This window comes from Hyaena hyaena, unplaced genomic scaffold (genome assembly GCF_003009895.1).
Source record: "Hyaena hyaena isolate Hyena2069 unplaced genomic scaffold, ASM300989v1 scaffold_28, whole genome shotgun sequence".
NCBI lineage: Eukaryota > Metazoa > Chordata > Mammalia > Carnivora > Hyaenidae > Hyaena > Hyaena hyaena.
Window position 1 is genome coordinate 4,220,416 of NW_024080660.1, and position 18,658 is coordinate 4,239,073.

The 18,658-nt window shown below is 51.4% G+C and overlaps 1 protein-coding gene across 2 annotated transcripts in view; it reads right to left on the reverse strand.

Annotated features, from left to right (window-relative positions):
• PIK3C2B (phosphatidylinositol-4-phosphate 3-kinase catalytic subunit type 2 beta) overlaps window positions 1–18,563 on the reverse strand; it is a 67,780-nt gene extending 49,217 nt beyond the window's left edge. Inside the window, exon 1 of one of the 2 annotated variants that reach the window (XM_039227522.1) lies at window positions 18,428–18,563. The gene's annotated coding sequence lies outside the window, so the exon portion shown is untranslated. Of the gene's footprint in view, window positions 1–17,683; window positions 18,024–18,427 lie in introns of those variants that run through there. The other variant, XM_039227521.1, reaches the window with a different exon arrangement.
• Between the last annotated feature and the right edge of the window lie 95 nt (window positions 18,564–18,658).

An 18,658-nucleotide genomic window follows, 5' to 3' on the forward strand; every position in this document is an offset into this window, starting at 1 on the left:
GTGTGAAAGTATAGGGAGGCAGCCAGGTATGGGGGTGGGGGAGGTTGGGGTGGGGAGGAGTCCAGAAGGGGAAGGGGGGAAGACGGGAGTGACAGTCCTGGCAACCTGGACCCAGAGCAAGCTGACTTCCTCTAAGAACTCAAGCCCCAAATTTCATTTTCTGGGACGGGTGGGGATACACAAAGTATTTTAGGAATCAGAGTCTCAAGTTTCCTGCCTCCCCCTCCCCTTCCCCAATTCAGCTCCCTCTCTGCCAGCCCCTGCTGGTTGACAATCAGAAGTTGCTCTATTCCTTCAGTCCTCAAGGGCTACTGTGAAAAACAAAAAAACCCACATAGGTCCCAGGAAAGAGGCGGGATGGTGAGGGCCCAGGGCTTCATAGCCCATCCAGGAAGAGACAGCTGGGGCCAGTATTACAGTGTCACACAACTCCGGGGCATTGGGGGAGGGCACTCACACACTGTATTCTAGGTGAATGCCCCCCTCAGACCACATCAAAGAGAACCACGTGAACAGCGCCCCCTGGAGTTGCACACCGAGGTGGCGTGGCTGTGTTCTCCCTTCATGTCCATCTTTCAGAGAGCAGATTCCAGTTGCTTGAAAGATCACTTTCAGCCAGTTTCCCTTCGCCACCTACATGCACTGTTAACACGTCCCCCACATCTGCATGCGGTCTCTGCTTAACCATTTAAAAGTAAGATGCAAGCGCTCCACCTCCAAATACATCAGCCTGAACCTCTGAAGAACTAGCACACTCTCCTATACAAACACAACGCCATCAGCACACCCACGACATTTAAGGTTGGCACGGTAATATTATCTAATACATAGTCCACGATGGAATGTTCACAACCGCCGTCTGGGAAGTTTTTCAAACGTACAGATTCCTGGCCCCTCTTCTGGGGTGTCTGGCTGAGTGGGGTGAATCCCTGGATTCTGATCATTTCCAAGCCCCCCCTCCCCTAGGCAATTGAGATGCACTGCCACGTCAGACCCCACAGACCTCAGTTTCAGAACCATCAGGAAGAGGAGAGGGAAGTGGGGATCAGGGACCCCGACAGGCACCAGGCAGTCAGCTGGTGAAGGAGGAGGGCATGCTTATGGCTGAGCAGGTCGGTGCCAGGGTCGAAGCAGCACCAGGCACCAAACAGTCCACACAGCTGCCAAAGGATGGCTGGAGGCCAGCGGGGGAGGAAACGGGGTCAGGGCAGGGCCACACAATGGTCTGGAGTCAAAGGGTGGAGAGAAAGGAGAGGACACTGCCACCAATGGGCTGGCTCGGTTCAGCCCCTATGCCAGCGAGGGTGGGGCCCAAAGGGCCTACAGTGAAGCCAGCTGTCCATTGACACCTTCCTGCTGCCTGGCTGGAGGGCACCTTTTTAGAACCACTCTGCTCTGCTCAGCCTGCAGGCTCCGGGTCATCTCTCACATCCAGAACCACAAAATCGAATCTCGATGGCCAATGAGTACCAGTTATGTGCCAGGCACCACGCTAGCCCTAAAAGTGTTCAGAGGGCTGTGGCACAATTCCGGGGAGCTTGGCCTCTAGCAAAGGTGACAGACATATCCATAAATAATCCAATCCCCCTCCTTGGGGCACATAGCAGGGACACACTACCTGTCTTGTCCCATCTTCACCGGGCAGGGAAAATGGAGAGCTATTGAGCAAGATGATAAAAAATGTGAAGGGTCTCAAGTCCCCAGCCTTGGGCATCCCATCTTATGGTAGTTTTTAGTAAGGGAAAGGACTCAGTTCTAGGACTATCTAGGAAGGGACCTTCAGCACCTCCTCTCAGAACAGAATAGGTCAAGGGGTCAGAGGCCATATGGACATAGGCCCTTTGGCTTCCAGAATTTTGTCTTCAGCCCCTCACCACCCAGCCCAACACCCACACTCATCCATAACCCAAATCTCACTGGCTTTGCGGCCAGGGACCCATCCCCCACACCTCACTCCACATTCCTGCTGCCCTCCCCCCACCCTCAGAGGCCCAGTTCTAGGAGGGAAGGTTGGCATGCCCTATGCCAACTCTTCCCCCAAGAAGGTGTATCTAGATGGTCAGGCTCCCTATCTCTCTCTTTTTTTAAATGTTTTATTTATTTCTGAGAGAGAGAGAGACAGCGTGAGCACCGGAGGGTCAGAGAGAGGGAGATACAGAATCTGAAACAGGCTCCAGGCTCTGAGCTACCTGTCAGCACAGAGCCTGACGCGGGGCTCGAACCCATGAACTGTGAAATCATGACCTGAGCCGAAGTCGGATGCTTAACCAACTGAGTCACTCAGGCACCCCAGGCTCCCTGTCTCAAACAGACGTGTATCTGGTCCCAGGTTCTGCACTGTAAGCCTATAGGCTGTACACAGCTCCACAAGCTTCTTTGATGTCAGGCGCACCCCCCCCAGGTCTTTCTCCTATCTGTTTCTTCTCTGTGGCTGTCACTTAGTTCCAAATGTGGGGAGACAGAAAACAGCTGCCTGTGCTTTTGCCCTACTCGTCCAGCCCCTCGCTAGCATCCTTTGTGCCAAATTAAAGCAGCGCCACGTGGTTCAGCCTTTGCTGTTGGAACTTAATTTTCCATCCCTGGATTCCCTGGGCCTACCCTGGACATTCCACTAATTTGAAGCCAAAGCTGATACTGGAGTTCCTAGAGGGTTCTCTGGGTCCTGGGAGAGGAAAGACAGATGCTAGGAGCCTGTGTGACATGGTTAGAAAGAGCTGGGTTTCCTTCAGAGTCGGAGAGTCCCCCATCCCAGCTCAGAAAGCATGCGCGCGCGCACACACACACACACACACACACACACACACACACTCCCTGACAATCATAGCTCCTACCACCAACCCTGTGGATTTGGGACTCAGGTACGAAGAGAGTCAGGGGTGGAAGAGGGCAGGCAGCTCGTGGCTCCTTTTAAAACTTTCCTTCCCAGAGCTGACGACATGGATCAGGGGCCAGGAGCTGGCAGCTACCTGAATGGAACCCCTGGCAAAGAGGGAAGAGAGGGCTTGGCAGTGAGTGTGTGGATCTCTAACCCAGGAACCATCCCAGGAGCCAGCGCAGCCACATCTCTTCGCTGTCTGGTTTACACTTGCTGTTTCCTACCACCCCTCACCTGCTCTCAGCCACCACAGCCTCAAGAACCAGCCCTTCTAGTTCTGGGTTCCCTCCAAGCAGCATGATGGTTAAGAACACCTTTACCTTCCTCAGCTCCCAAGTATACAAGCAGTCTCTTCTCACAATCTCTGGGCAGCTCTTTCTGCCCATGGGTCTTGTCCCTGTGCTTTAATAAAATCACCTTTTTGGGGCACCTGGGTGGCTCAGTTGGTTAAGTGTCCAACTTTGGCTCAGGTCATGATCTCACCATTGCTGGTTCCTGGGTTCAAGCCCTGTATTGGGCTCTGTGCTGACAGTTAGCTCAGAGCCTGGAGCCTGCTTCGGATTCTGTGTCTCCCTCTCTCTCTCTGCCCCTCTCCCTCCCCTGCCCAGTCTCCCTTTGTCTCAAAAATAAACATTTAAAAAAAATGAGGCATCTGGGTGACTTACTCAGTTAAGCGGACTTCGGCTCAGGTCATGATCTCACAGTTCATGGGTTCTAGCCCTGCATTGGGCTCTGTGCTGACAGCTCAGAGCCTGGAGCCTGCTTCAGATTCTGCGTCTCCCCCTGTCTCTCTCCTTCCCCTACTTGTGCTCTGTCTCTCTCTTTCTCTCTCAAAAATAAATACATATTAAAATAAATAAATAAATAATAAAATAAAAAAGAAAATCGCCTTTTTGAACCAAAAAAAAAAAAAAATCCTTTTTCAGGGGGCACCTGGGTGGCTCAGTCAGTTAAGCATTGGACTCCTGATTTTGGCTCCAGTCATGATCTCAGGGGTTTGTGAGTCTGAGCCCCCAAGTCAGGCTCTGCACTGATAGTGCTGAGACTGTTAGGGATTCTGTCTCTCCCTCTCCCTCTGCCCCTATCACACGCTCATGCTTGATGCTTGTGCTCGCGCTCGCTCTCTCGCTCTCTCTCAAAATAAATAAACAAACATTAAAAAAAAAAAAAAAAAAGAATTACCCTTCCAGCTTCCTTGGCCCTCCAGAGAAAGACAGCAGGATAGGCTGGGGGTGGGGCAAAAGAGCTCCCAGAAGCACCTTCCCTTGCTAATCTTGGTCTCCAGCTGAGGGGATTCCTTTCTTTTAATCTTTTTAAAATTTTATTTAAATCCGGAGCGCCTGGGTGGCTTAGTTGGTTAAGTGTCCGACTTTCACTTAGGTCATGATCTCGCGGCTCGTGCCTGCGTCGGGCTCTGTGCTGACTGCCAGCTCAGAGCCTGGAGCCTGTTTCAGAGTCTGTGACTCCCTCTCTCTCTGACCCTCCCCTGCTCACGCTGTCTCTCTCTCTCTCTCTCTCTCCTAGAAATAAAAAAACATTAAAAAAATCTAAAATTTTATTTAAATCCAAGTTAGTTAGCATATAGTGTAATAATGGTTTCAGGAGTAGAATTCAGCGATTCATCACTTACATGTAACACCCAGTGCTCATCACAAGTGCCCTCCTTAATGCCCAGCACCCATTCAGCCTATCCCCCCACCCAACACCCCTCCAGCAGCCCTCAGTTTGTTCTCTGTAGTTAAGAGTCTCTTATGGTTTGCCTCTAGCTGAGGGGATTCCTAAGGGAAGCTCTTTTCGGACGAGATTTATGCCAGCCCATCCCACATCATAAAAACAGCCCCAACATTTCCAAACACCAAGAGTTAAGAAGCTTACTCTCTCCAAGGCTATTGGAGACTCCGCAAAGTATAAAGGAAGCCCCTCTGGAAGGAGGATGTCAGAAAACGGGTGGAGAGAGGGTTGGGGACACAGCAGCCCTCATCATCCTTGCCACCCCTTCCTCAACTTTGCCACACAGGGCCATTTGCTTCCTGCAGACCAAGGGTTCCTGCAAGGTCCCTTGCTGTCACCTGTCACATCCAGCTGAACCTTCCAGTCCAGCTTCCCCAGCTCAGTCCTTTGGAATCCAGTTCTCCAGGATTCCTGTGTAGGCTGGGGAAACTCCCTGGAGGAGGCCAGCCCATTAAACAGAATCCAGAAAGCGGGTCACAGCTGTTCTCAACCAGCCATGGAACCAAAGGGAAAAACAACACACCAAACAGTCTCTGCTTTGCCTGGAGGACTCACCGGAGGGAAGATGAGAGGCGGTGTGGGGCCACCTCACTGCTCCACAACCCAAGCCCTCACACGCTGGGCACACGGGGCGGGGCTGAGCCATCAGAGTCGGAGCAGCACTTCGAATGCTGGGCTTTTGGCCCAAGCCCGGGGCAAGGGGAGGGGGTGTACCTCCGGGAAGGGCCGAGGCATTGGACTGCCCAGAGTGCACGGAATAATGCCGGTGGGACTATCTCCAGAGGGACATCTTTGCTGGGGATCAGAGCCTGGATCTTTAGGGAGCATTTCCAATTACTTCAATTCTAACAATCCTTTGGTTGTTTTCTGGTAGCAGCTTCCTTAGACATCAGAGAGGCTATCTTCCCTTCCCCCACGACGGGCCCTCCTATTAGAGATAAGCAGACTGAGGCCCACTATGGGTCAGCGACTTTGCCCCGGGGTCTCCCACTAGAGCTGTGGCAGGGCCACAGACTCGATGTGAAGGAGGGGGTGTCGTATGGTGTTAATACTCAGAAATGACCTTGTCCCTAGCCCTGGTGCTATCCCCCACAGTATACCCCTGGGACAGAACCCCAGGATGAGGATGAGACGGACTCAGACGACTGGTCCCCAGGAGGATCACACACACACACACACACACACACACAGAGTGCAGAAAATGGGGCCCCAGTCCCCATGTGGTGGTGTTGTCTATGGGAAGGTTGGGGGCGATTGCCCGTAAGCCTGGGTGAGGGAGCCAGCGGGCAGGGGCAGGCTGTGGGGGCGGCGGGCTGCCAGCTGTTGAGAGCCACCTGCTTGGCTTGCAGGAGGGCAGAAGGAAGTCAGGCAGAAAAAGGCTGAGCCAGTCTTCCATGGGAACCTGAGGAGCTGAAGACCAGGCCCCACACCATGCCACCGTGCCCAGGCCCAGCTCCCCTGCTTCCCGTAGGAAGGCTCTACACAGTACACAGGCCCTGCCCACTGTCCCTTGGCCACCACAGTCCCTAAAACAGCAACATGTGACCTGGACATGTGATCTGATAATAAAGAATATCTGCAGTCAGTGCTAACTCCTCAGATCAAGAAAATCCCTGGACCTACAGCCTTGGTAATCACACAGACTACATAAAACCCCCCATGCCCCCCATTCATACTTAGCCATTACCACACACTCCCTTCCCTGTGCACACTCCCTCACCCCCAAGACCTACCTCTTCCACCTCCTCCCTCCCCACTCTACACACACCCATAACCTTCTCCCAAGCACCCACAGGTACCCCACACACTCTCCACGCGGACTCCATACTCCTCCCCCAAGCACACACCTCTGCACTCTGCATACCTCACACAATCCCCACACTTTCCACAGTTACGCACATCTGCCCGTGCACCCACCATACCTTCCCACCCTCCAGGTCCCCCCTTCCCCCCACACATTCCCTCCACCTCACTCCCTCATCAGTTCCCTGAGGAAGTTGACTTAGACACCAAGAGGTCATGATCTTAGTGCCACTGGTAAAGAAGACTGTGGAAAGTCGATGGAGGGTTGAACCCAGAAGAAAAAGGAAAATAGGATCTTTTGGCTCCAGGGAGCAGCTCTGGGCCTTCCCCATCCACAGTGCAGCACACTGGAAGCAGGCCCGCAGTGTGCACTGGGAGCCAGAATGCAAGGGAAGGTGTCTCCAGGCAGCAGAGCCCAGGAGGCCACCCAAGGGCCACCCTAGCTTCCGGTTGGCCTCAGGGCAGAATAACTTAGTTATTTCCTAAGTTCAGGGCACAGTAGAGAGGCCCTGGGATCCCACAGACCAGGGTAGGAGAGGAAAGGGGCGTCGCACCGCTCTCAAGCAGCCCCCATCTTACAGCCCAGAAGCACACACACACACACACAGAGAAACACCACCAAACATCTGATACTAATTTACACAGGGCTGTGAGAGGCCAAGGTGTTAGTCCCACCCAGGGACATTTGCATCTAAAAAAGCAGAGTCAGAGGAGAGGAGGGCCTGACCCAACCCATTCTGGAAGTGGTAAGGGAAATTTCCAGTGGCCTGGGAAGAATGATCCATTAATAGTTGGCCTGGTGGACCTTGATGCTGGCTGTGCCTCCTTGTGGCTTCCCTGGTCTTAGCTCCTGAGGCCTCAGCATCTCTGCCCCTGTCCGGGACACATGTGCAGCTGGGCAGGCAGCTTGCCTCTACGTCACTGACCCCTCCTATCCCCGGCCTTGTCTATTGTTGGCCAACATTAACCCGGGCCACCCCCAGGCCTCTTCAGTGGCTTCTAAGGATATCCTGCTCAGGGTCAGCCAAGGACACTGGCCTCTGAGGGAGACTAAGGATTCTAGTTTACCCAGCTCAAAGGAGAAACTCCACTCAGGATGCAGGGCCCTAAGATGCAACTAAGATTGAGACCCTCCCCAAGATGGCTTCCCAGTGTTCAGAATCACCCAACCACAGGGAAAGGGATACATATATGAAGACCTGGGAAGGAGGCAGGAGGCAGGGTCCGGTGGTACCAGCTCCCAGCCAGGATCCCAGCCAGGACTCCCACATCAGTCTGGTCTCTCCCTAGACCTGACCCAGAGGTAGGTCCCAGAGCCCTCAGCAGGCCCCATCAGCACTGACTTCACAGTACAGAATCCCCCTGCCCTATTTCCCCACCCGTCTGACTCTTAGAGCCTCAAAAGCCTTGGGTGGAGCCGGAGGCTTCCTCAGCTTTCCTTTCTCGCTCTCTTTCCTCTTCCCACTCTGACTCAAGAGCCTCAGAAGCATTCCCTGGTCAACCCTTCCAATTCCTTCTTTTGCTTTTAGTGGCTCCTTCACATTCTGATGCTGTGTGTGTGTGACACAATGGATTGAAATGACAGCCCTGGTGTCTAGGGCACAAGAACTACACATCTGCCTTAGATGGCATGAAAACAACAATTGTCATCTGTGCAGAGGGGCTAAGAAGACTTCTAAGCAGGAAGTGACCCTGGGCATGGGGGAGTAGAGCAAGGAAGAATGACAATTCCTTTTGGTGTTGCTCGGTACATGCCTGATGCCTTTCTCCCACCTCCTATGCCCCACTCTGCACAGGAAGGTCCCAAGGGAGACAGAGGTCTCCATAGGGCCGAGCCTCAGTCTACACTGGGCAAAGGGGACATTCGGCAGAGGGGTGGACCAGCCTGGCACGGTGTAGCACATTCACATCCCACCAGCCCCATCTTTACAGGGGCCTTGCCTGTGTGACCCTCACTCAGGGTCCACCAGAGTAGCAAGAGTGCGAGACCATCTAAGTAGGGATTAGGTGACACTGTTTGCTGCCGGATAAGTGTAGCCAGGGTGTGACCGTGGGTGTGGGCATATTAGGGATAAGGTTTCACAGGCACCTTGCTGAACGCCAGTCTAACGTATGTAAACACCGTTACAAAGTTAGTACCCCCAGGATACATCCGCAGTCCGCCCTGGAGTGAAGGTGTCGTGCTTTGTTTAGGTGAAAGGGAAAGAAAAGGGGGTTGGGCAGCGTTGGGCGGGGCAGGGGAGGGGAGAGGTTAAGTGAATATGAGCATCACAAAAATAGAAGGATAGAAATACACCTGCTTTTTTCCTCTGGTATTTTATGCTAGGTTTTGTCTTGCTTAATCCTCACAATCCTTAAATGTGGATATTAATATCCTTACTTAATGGATGCGGAAAATGGAAAACAGGAAAGGGACTGAATAATTTACCATTCCCCCCACCCCAAGGTCACGCAACTAGTAAACGACAAAATCAGGAATTAAACTGGAACTTGTTCGAGGCCAAAATTCACAGCGTTTTTCCTATCTCACGGAATGGGACCCAGGCACGTCGCATTTTACCCAAAGCGCAAGCTGACGCTGGTGATTATCTTGGTATGATGCCTCCACTCTCTCCCCCGATACCCCAAAACACTTCTTCACCATCACAAGCCACTCAAAAACAAGCAGATGATAAACAAGTGAAAACCAAAAGACGACCCACTGCCATTTTCCAGATAAAAGGACCAAAGACTAATTGTCAAAATGGGAGAAGGGGAGGGGGAGATACAGGCTTCCAGTTATGGAATGAGTAGATCACAGGAGTAAAAGGCACAGCACAGAGAATCCAGTCAATGATCCTGTACCAGCGCTGTGTGGTAACACTTGTGAGCACAGCATCACGTACACAGAAGTCATATTCCTGAAACTAAGGTAACATTGTGCATCACCTACACTCAAAAACATTAAAGAGAGAGAGAACCAATGGCCAGGGGAAATGACTTGTCTGGAGTCACAGCTAGTCAGTGACAGAAATGGGACTAGAAACTAGGATCCCAGACTCCTGCTCCAGTGCTCTTTCCAGACTGAGCCACCACCAGTCTATTTCCAGGGAAGGAAATCTCCCAGCCTTCCTGTTCCAGTCTCTCTCAAACTGGTCCATTCCTTTCCAAGCTTCAGATTACTTTCCTGAAGTTAAATAACCTATCAAAAGCACACATCAGGCACCAAAAATTATTGTCTTAATGTTTATTTATTTTTGAGAGAGGGAGAGGGAGACAGAGAGAGAGAGAGAGAGAGAACGTGAACAGGGGAGAGGCAAAGAGAAAGGAGGATTGAAGATCCGAAGTAGGCTCTGTGCTAATGGCAGGGAGCCCAAGGCGAGGCTCAGACTCATGAACTATGAGATCACGATCTGAGCTGAAGTCAGACGCTTAACCGACTGAGCCACCCAGGGGCCCTAGCACCAAAGAGGATTATTCTTTCTCTTAGCTGAACAATTGAAACAACCTCCTAAGTGTCTCTGTCTCCCCACTGACCCTTGAAGCATCTGCTCCATGGCCAAGACGACAAGACAATCCTGCAGCAATGACCCTGTTCATGTCATCCTTCTGAGGAAAAGGTTTCTGTCTCCCCCGTTTCATACTGGACATTCAAGACTCCCCATACTGAGCCCCAGCCCAATTCCCTGCATGCCCCCCAAATGCTGATGGTTATTAACCATTCTGTGGGGCCACAAGTTTCCCCACAAATCTTCAGTCACACTAGTGCCTTCTGGAATGTTCTCTGGCTTGCCCTCTACAAATGGTTGCCTTTGTATTTGAGCCTTCCCTCATCTCCTATGACACAAAGTGACTTCTGCTCTCTTTTGAACATCTCTAAATATACACAGCATTTACACTGTTTTGTATTATACCTACAAGTGATTAGAATAAAAACAATTATTATCCAGGGTGGGTGCTTTATAGTTACAAAGCACTCTCACAGACATAAGCCCATTAATCTTAAGAACAAAAACTGCCTCTTATTTACCTTGTCTTCCCCACAATGTTCAGCACAGTGTCCTGCACTAGGGAACAGAGCTGTCAGATACTATGTTCCTGAGAGTGGTCAGACCAACCCACCCAGAGGGGAACATCAAACACCTCCCTGCTCCAGAATCAGAGCTTCTGAAAGAGGAGGGCAAACTTGTAGTTATGTTTCTGGGCTGATACCCCATAGCATTCATTAGATTCTCAGAGTTTAGAAGTCCCCAAAATATGAAGCATTATGGTCCTAGCTTCTATACTTCTATGAAATGCTGCCTCGGATCACACCAACTCTTGGGGCAGCCATGTGACAAGTGCCTCGTACCGAGCTTATGTGATTACCCCACTCCATAAAGCAACTCATACATTCGCTTGTGATTTTTGGAGTACAGTGTGGTTGCCTCAAGGTCATGGACCATACTGAATTTAAGTCTGTATCCCTAGGGTTCAGCACAAACTTGTTTGAAGGATGATAATGTAATTGTAACAACCCCCATTTTCTAAGCTTTTTCTATGTATCAGGCCCTATTCTAGATAGATCATTATGAACTCATTTCATTTCTACCACAGTCTCCTCCTTCCCGCTCCCCCCTACCCCCCACTGGTACTATTATTTTCCACATCTTACAAATAAGGAAACAGTTGGGGCACCTGGATGGCTCAGTCAGTTAAGTGTCCGACTTTGGCTCAGGTCATGATCTTTCAGTTCATGAGTTCAAGCCCTGCTTCAGGCTTTGTGGTGACAGCTCAGAGCCTGGCGCCTGCTTCGGATTCTGTGTCTCTCTCTTTCTCTGCCCTTCTCCTGCTCGTACTCTGTCTCTGTGTCTCTTTCAAAAATAAATAAAATCATTAAAAAATAAAATAAAAAATAAACAAATAAGGAAACAGAAGCACAGAGAAATCAGGTAACTTTCCTAAAGTCAAACAACTAGTATGTAGGAGAGCCGGGCTCTGAACCCATGGAATCTGGGTCCAAAGCCATACTCTTAACTACATACTGAATTTATGCTGCCCTTCAGTTGATGAATCAATAAATGTAATAATGAATGAACAGAGGCACAGGAGGTGTTTTTGTTGGAGGAACAATGAATCAACCATCAATTAACCCACCTCTTGCCTCCACCCCATATTACCCATAGGACCATCGCAAGAGTCTTTCTCAGACTTTCCTAAGCTCAGCTAGAGTTTGTCTACGAGGAATTCCCTGATATACCACTATAGAATCCCTGTCAGCAAAATAGAAAAGCTTGGTTTAATTAATTCTTAGGGAACTAAGTTCTCCCAGAATACAAACTCCAGAAGGACAGCGACTGTCTGTCTTCTTACTGCTGCACATGGAGGAGAGCGTCAGGTACACCGTGAATAAAAGATCAAAGGCAAACTCCTTCAGTGGCTCTGGCCAGATTAAACTACTTTCACTTCACCTCCTTTGCCTTTCACTTCACCCCCATCCCAATTTCTACTCATTGTTCAGATCTTGGCTAACATTTAATGTTTTTATTTATTTTTGAGAGACAGAGCATGAGCAGGGGGAGGGACAGACAGAGAGGGAGACACAGAATCCAAAGCAGGCTCCAGGCTCCAAGCTGTCAGCACAGTGCCCGATGCACTGCTTGAACTCACGAATCACAAAATCATGACCTGAAGTCGGACGCTTAGCTGACTGAGCCACCCAAACGCCCTTTGAGTAACATTTAATTTCTTACAGGAAGTCTGACTACCCCAAACTCCCACTTATGAGTTTCCAAAGCATCCCATGCTCCCCACTGCCCCTCCACCCCCAATACACAGCCTATTTACCTGTCTGTATTCCCCATTCAACTGTAAGTTCTGGAAGGCTATCAGTCCTCATCACTGAAAGCACCTAAAGTCATCAGTAAGCCTGCAAAAAACATCTGTTGAATGAATGAGTTCTTTTTTAAACATTCTCTGAAAGACTTATTTCCCTTTGTGATCATAGCTTCACCACAGACAACTTTGAGAACAACCCTTTCTGTTGTCAACGGACTCTTGGACTCTCGGGGGAGCCCTGTCTCATTCAGAACTTGGGGCTCATTGATGCTTTTCCTCAGAGGTCCCCTCAGGCGAGGAAAAAACACAGGTGTTGGAGGTTTCCTGACATGAATTCAAACTTTGCTTCTTCTCTAGCAATTCCTACAATCTTTGGCAGATTTCTGAACCTTAATTTGAACCAAACCTACATGCAACCTCAGGTCCCACATCGGTGGAAAGGGAGGAGACAGTTTTATCATCATGGTTTTCTCCAAGGCGAAAAGGTATGACATTCATACAAAACTGTATGCTAAGTAACAGGGATTAAAATAAAAACTAAAACAAAAAAACAAAAACAAAACAAAAAACCCACAAAACTAAAAAACCCGAAAAATCTACAGATGGACCCTCAATGCTGGTAGCTATTCTTCATTATATGCTCTTGCCTCATGGTACTTGAACTTTTGCTCAGGGGGCTCCTTTCTGCCTTCCTTGCTGAAACCATCTGCAACAGTGTCGTCAACATTGCACTTGAGACAACTGTGTTTAAAAGTCTCCTGTCAGGAAATTATATCTATCTTCTTAATTAAAAAAAAAAAATCTGGGGTGCCTGGGTGGCTCCGTCAGTTAACCGGCCACCTTTGGATCGAGTCATGATCTCACAGTTCATGGGTTCGAGCCCCGCGTCAGGCTCTGTGCTGACAGCTCAGAGCCTGGAGCCTGTTTCAGATTCTGTGTCTCCCTCTCTCTGACCCTCCCCTTCTCACACTCTCTCTCTCTCTCAGAAGTAAATAAAACATTAAAAAAAAAAAAAATCTGCCTTCTTAAGGTCTAGAGTGGAAATCTAAAATCCTGGCCATAAGATTTTTGGGGAAAATAATATAGATGTCTTCTCCCAGTTTCCTGTAATCCCCAATTCGCAAACAACCTCTCCGTGTTTGATCAGAATTAAATGCACTCTAACACTACTCCTTGTCAGTTTAACTTCCTTTATTTACCTGTAGGAAAGTGTAACAGCCCAGCGAATCAGGAATGTGGCAGGCGCTCTGCTTCCAGAAAAGGGGGGGGGGCTCTCAAGAGAGGTCTTGACAGTGGGAGAGCCCCATCATTACACCTACCTACATTCTAGGTTCGTCTGAGAACTAAGACAAGAAAGGCTCATACCTATTTCTTCTGGCTAGCGAGGCAAACCATAGTATTTTCTGAAAATGGAATCTCCTTGGTTCTTTCCCCCTTTCCCATCCTCCTGTCTTCTGGTTTGCTACCATGGGGACCAACGACCCTTGACAGAGAGAAGAACTTGTTTGGAGAGGATGCCTCCATGCACACTTACTCCTGGTGGGCCTGACTTAACCAGGCATGGGACAAGGGTAACCGGTCATGTGTGCAGAGACGTTTTCGTCTCAGACACAGAGGAGACGAAGTGGAATCTAGCCTTTAGGACAGGACCCTCAGGAGCAGACATGTAGGATGCACAAAAGCATAGCAAGAAGAACTGCAGAGAAAAAAAACTATTGCCTAGAAGACTCCTCTTTGTGACTAGGGGTGGCTCGAGAGGAAGGTCCAGGAAGAAGGGAATTATTGAACGGTGTTTTCAGGAAGGAACAGAGGCCGGAGTGGTAATGTTTTGGTGAAAGGAAAACAGTTTCTGCAGAGGCAAATGATCTTTGGCTCCTCTCTGAAATGCCATGGAGCCTCTGCTGGATGAAACTCCCTACAGGAAGTGTCCGGAGAGAGGGAGGCGTGAATTGCTAGATTCCTTCAGCCACAAGTTCTGTATTGTGTCTCAGGAATATCGAGAAGCTCTTTCCTCTTCCTTCTCCAGAACTTGAAGCCTTCTGCCCCGAAGCACAAACGGTGTCTTCTGTATCCTTAATCTCTTTCACCGACATAGAAATTTGGGGTGAGCGAATTCCATCCCCAGTCTCCTGAGAGAACTTCCCAATTGTCTGCGCACAATTCTAAAGTGCCAAAAGGCAGGTCCTGTCATTGGTCATCTTGTGATTTGTGGGACAAGCGTAAAGTTCCAGCACCACTAAGTGCGTGACCTTGGGGGGTGTCACTTCTCAGGGCAAGGATCTCCAAAGTCCTTTCCAGTTCTAAAGGTCGTGCATGGGATGTCCAAGAATAATATTTCCTAAGTATCATTTTATAAACAAGACACAAAATAAAGCAGATATGGAAATACTAAAACAAAAGATTTGCCTCAATTTTCCACAGTACCCCAAATCCCAGACTGTATCAGTGTTGCCCAGAAGGTAGCAAAATTGCTTGACTTTATTATCCCCTGCCTTCTCCTTATGCTGAAGGTACAGATACAGAAGAGAAAGCAGAAAAAGGCTGGTGAGGTAGAAGCCCAAGGAATTTACCCTCGACCCCCAAACACCTGGGAATTAAAGAGGTGCATTGCTGGTCCCTTGCCCCTGAGAAGTTTATTGTCTAAGGTATGTCCCAGTCTGGTGGCATGTCATGGGCATTCGAGTCCAAGGGAAGCCAGTGTGAATGAATTCCGTGACTCTGCTAATCCCTTTCCATTCTCCCAAGACCCAATGTCTCCGATAGTGGCATCAAGGTTATAAGCACAAGGTCTGGAGTGAAACCACCTGCTTGAAATCCTTCTTCTGTCATTTACTAGCCAACTGACATCAGTAAGTATTAGCTATTATATTATCTACCAGCATAGCACTACCTTGTCTGTGGACAGTAGCCAGCCTTTGGGGAGTATAGGTCTCCCCACTTCCCTACAAATATTATTAAGCAGCCTTTTCTTCTCTCCTAGCTCCCATCCTGCCAACCCTTTTTAAAGAAAAGTAACCCCCCTCCCTAAAAAAGAGAAGTAACCCCCAAAATAGCTACCTTGGTATCTTCAGATCATTCTTCCCTTGTCCTATGTTCCAGAACATTCTCTATTCCATCCCCTTCTCCCACCCCTTCCCCCACCCCCACTAGCTCTCCTTCCTTTGTTGTTACCAAGGCTAAACTCAAGAGTGAATAACGCACATCGGGATAGTACTCTGCCGCTTTCGAAGTGCTTCCGCACACATGATTTTATCCGGTTCATGGGAAGCAATGTATTTCATCCTTAAAACAATCTTGTGAGCCCGGGGCATTATTTTTTCCCCATTTTATAGAGAAGCAAACTAAGTCTTAGGCTCACAAGTTATCCATGCTCACTCAGCTAGAAGTCAGTCACGCAGGAACTCAGAGCCAAGCCTCCTGACCCCGAAGCCATCCACTGTTTTCTCTACTACCCTTCTCTATGATGTCCAAGTTCACATCCTGGGATTGTGAGGAGCCGGAAGTTTATGGCCAGTCACAAGCCCCCACAAAGCAACAGTGTACTCTCTTCTCTCTCCCTGCTGGCTGCAGGGAAAAGGCCCATCCACGTGAGGCACCTGCAAAGCACCAGGCCCAGGTGGGGTGACAAAACCACTGAGAAGGGACCAAAGACCCACAAAGCTGCGGGGTGCCTGCTAGAGGGCCACTGTGTCATGGCAAAGATCAGAAGAATTCCAGGTCATTGGGCAATTCTGAAGAAGCACCCCAGGGAAAAATCCCGAGGTTCCAGATACACTGAGTCTTCCTGAACCCAGCACACCCTGCGGGCCTCCCTCACTGACACTTCCAGGGAGAGGGAAACGCAAAAGCTCCCTTCTGGCCAGGGCTGAGAACTTGATCAAATTCAGGCACGCACACCCATGCACACTCAGCAGTAAATTCAGAGCCATGGAAATCAAACCTTGAGCTCACCCAAAGGCCAAAGGAGAAGCAGCCACAGCCTCAGTCCAGGGCTCCGGCTTGGAGCCACCATCTCCTCAGACGCTGGCTGCCAAGGCAGAGCTATAAAATATGCCTCTACTTAATTTTTCCATGGACGCAACCCCAGATGCGAATGCCAGGCTCCGGAGGAGATGCAACTGTGTAGCCTCATAACATCTCTGCTGTAGGACGCACAGCTGGAATTGGGGAAGGAGGAGTAATCTGGGATCAGGTTTGCTACCCTCTGGAACATTTCTCTTCCAATATCTTTCCAAGGCCTAGTGCAGCAGTGGAGTAAGTTTTCATTCAGCAACTGATACAGGCTTGGAATTCAGCGCAAATTGCTTACATCTGCCTGGCCCCATCCCAGACAGGCAGGTAGTTTAGAGAGAGAAGGCGGGGCAGTGTTGGCCCACTTCTGGAAGCCCGGGTAGCTGTGTGCTAAGGAATCTGGTGCCATGCTGGGACCAGCCAGCACAGGGTACAAAATTCCCCAGCGAATTGAGGGGGAAAAAACCCAACAACAACACATCAGGGCAGCAGGAGACAATAGAGATTCCATTCCAGGCGTGGCTGGTGGGACTGGGACAGGGAAGCCACAAAGACCCCAAAAGGGGGTGGGGACAGAGGGAGAGAAGGTTGGCCAGGAGGAGCAAGAGCAATGGCAGATTCTTCACACGCACATACAAACACGCACACGCACCCTCAGCCAATTAGGGTGTGTGCACTAACCTCATACGTTTGGTAACCTCTTTTCACAACCCAGGAGCTGGCCAAGCCCCTTGGGTCCCCACCCTACCCCACCCCAGCTTGGCGGCGTCCCCTGGGCTTCCTGCAGCTGCCATTGCTCCCCAACATCAAAGTCGCCGCTGTCGGGAGCTGAAAATGAGAGACAAGTACCAGCCAGGAGAGCAGCGCCTCCGCGGAGGGCCCGGAAAGTCAGGCCTGAGGGTCCCTCTCCCCGCCTCCCCCCCGCCCAAGCCTCTCCTGGTGCTGCAGTACCCTTATAAAGGAGAAGCCGAGTCTGCCACCCGCCTGACTGGAGAAGAAAAAAAAAAAAGCATATATTCCCCAGGCTAGATGCTGACTTTTCACCCACCGCAACAGAAAGCACCACCCCCTCACCCCCCACCCCACTCCGGGGCAGGTTTTGCTTTTTATTTCTCATCTTAAACCAACCCCCAAACCATTGGTTGGTTCAGATCGCCGAGCAGCTGGAGGGCAGGAAGTGTGTTTAGAGGAAAGGGGTGGGAAGGGGGGGACCCGGGGACCCGAGACACCCCGAAACTGCTGGGGCAGGGTGGCGCAGGGAGTCGGCAACCTGCAGGGCGCCGCGGGCTGGAGCTCTCGCTGCCACCGCGTCCGCAGCTCGGCCGGCCGCCGGGAACCCGCGGCTCCTTCCATTGTTGCGTCGGCTGTTGCCATGTTGGAGGGAGAGCCCCTTGACCTCCGCTCCCTCCACTCGGCAGGCAACCTGCAGACCCCGGGCGGCGGCTCCGGGCCGGGTGCGCGTCCTACCTGTGCTCGCTGCGGGCTTCCCTGCGAGACCCGACGTGTCGCGTGCTCGGCGACGTGGGCTGCCCGCCCAGCAGCTCCGGGCGTCCCCGGCACCCTCTCCGCGCCGCAAGCCACTAGCGCCGGCCCTGGAGGGGGTCCCGGGGGCTGGCGCGGAGGCAGCAGAGGGCGCGGGACCGGCTCGGGGGGCGCGGGGGAGAGCCCTCCGGGCCAGGAGCGTGCGCGAGCCCGCAGAGTCAGGCCACCCCGGGCGAGACAATAGCGGGAGCAGCGGGCGGGAGCGGAGAAGCCATCTCCCGGAGACCCGGCGCACTGCACGGCGACGCGAGGCGCGGCCAGCCCCGGCCCGGACAGGCAGCCGCCCGGCCGCCCGCTCCAGCCTGCAGCGCCGAGTCGGCGGCGACCGCGAGGGCGGGGCGGGCCCCGGAACCCCGACCGCCCTCCACCTCCCGCTCCCGCCTCCCGCCTCGCTCGCTCGCTCCCTCCCTCCGTCCCTCCCCGCGGGGGCGCGGGCGGGAGCGGCGCGCGGGCGTCCGATTGTGCTCGGGAGCCCGGCCGCCAGCGCCGCGGCTTCCCGCCCCGGGGGAGGTTTCTGCAGATGGTCGTTACTTCTCTCTGCGGGGACCCCTTTGCTCCGTGTCAGATGAATGCCAGGTCATTGTGCTGAAAATGAACTCACGTATGGATCCGAGGACTTTCCCCCGCCCCCATCTTTATTAGGACTGTGACGCCCGCCGAAGTCCCTACCTTGAGGGCGGCGGAGGGGGAGCTGTCACTGCGAGGTGCGCTCAACCTCGTTGGTTCTTCTGTTCGTCCAAGTGGGTCGTCCCACCTGAACCCCGGAGAATAGCAATCCTTAGTGGGGGGGGGAGGGGCCTCCAACCCAACTATGGTAGGGAAAAACCCCACTTCTTTCATTCAGTAGGTCATGGTTAACATTTTTACTCTAAGTGCCTTTCTTTGAGCAATGGTCTTTAG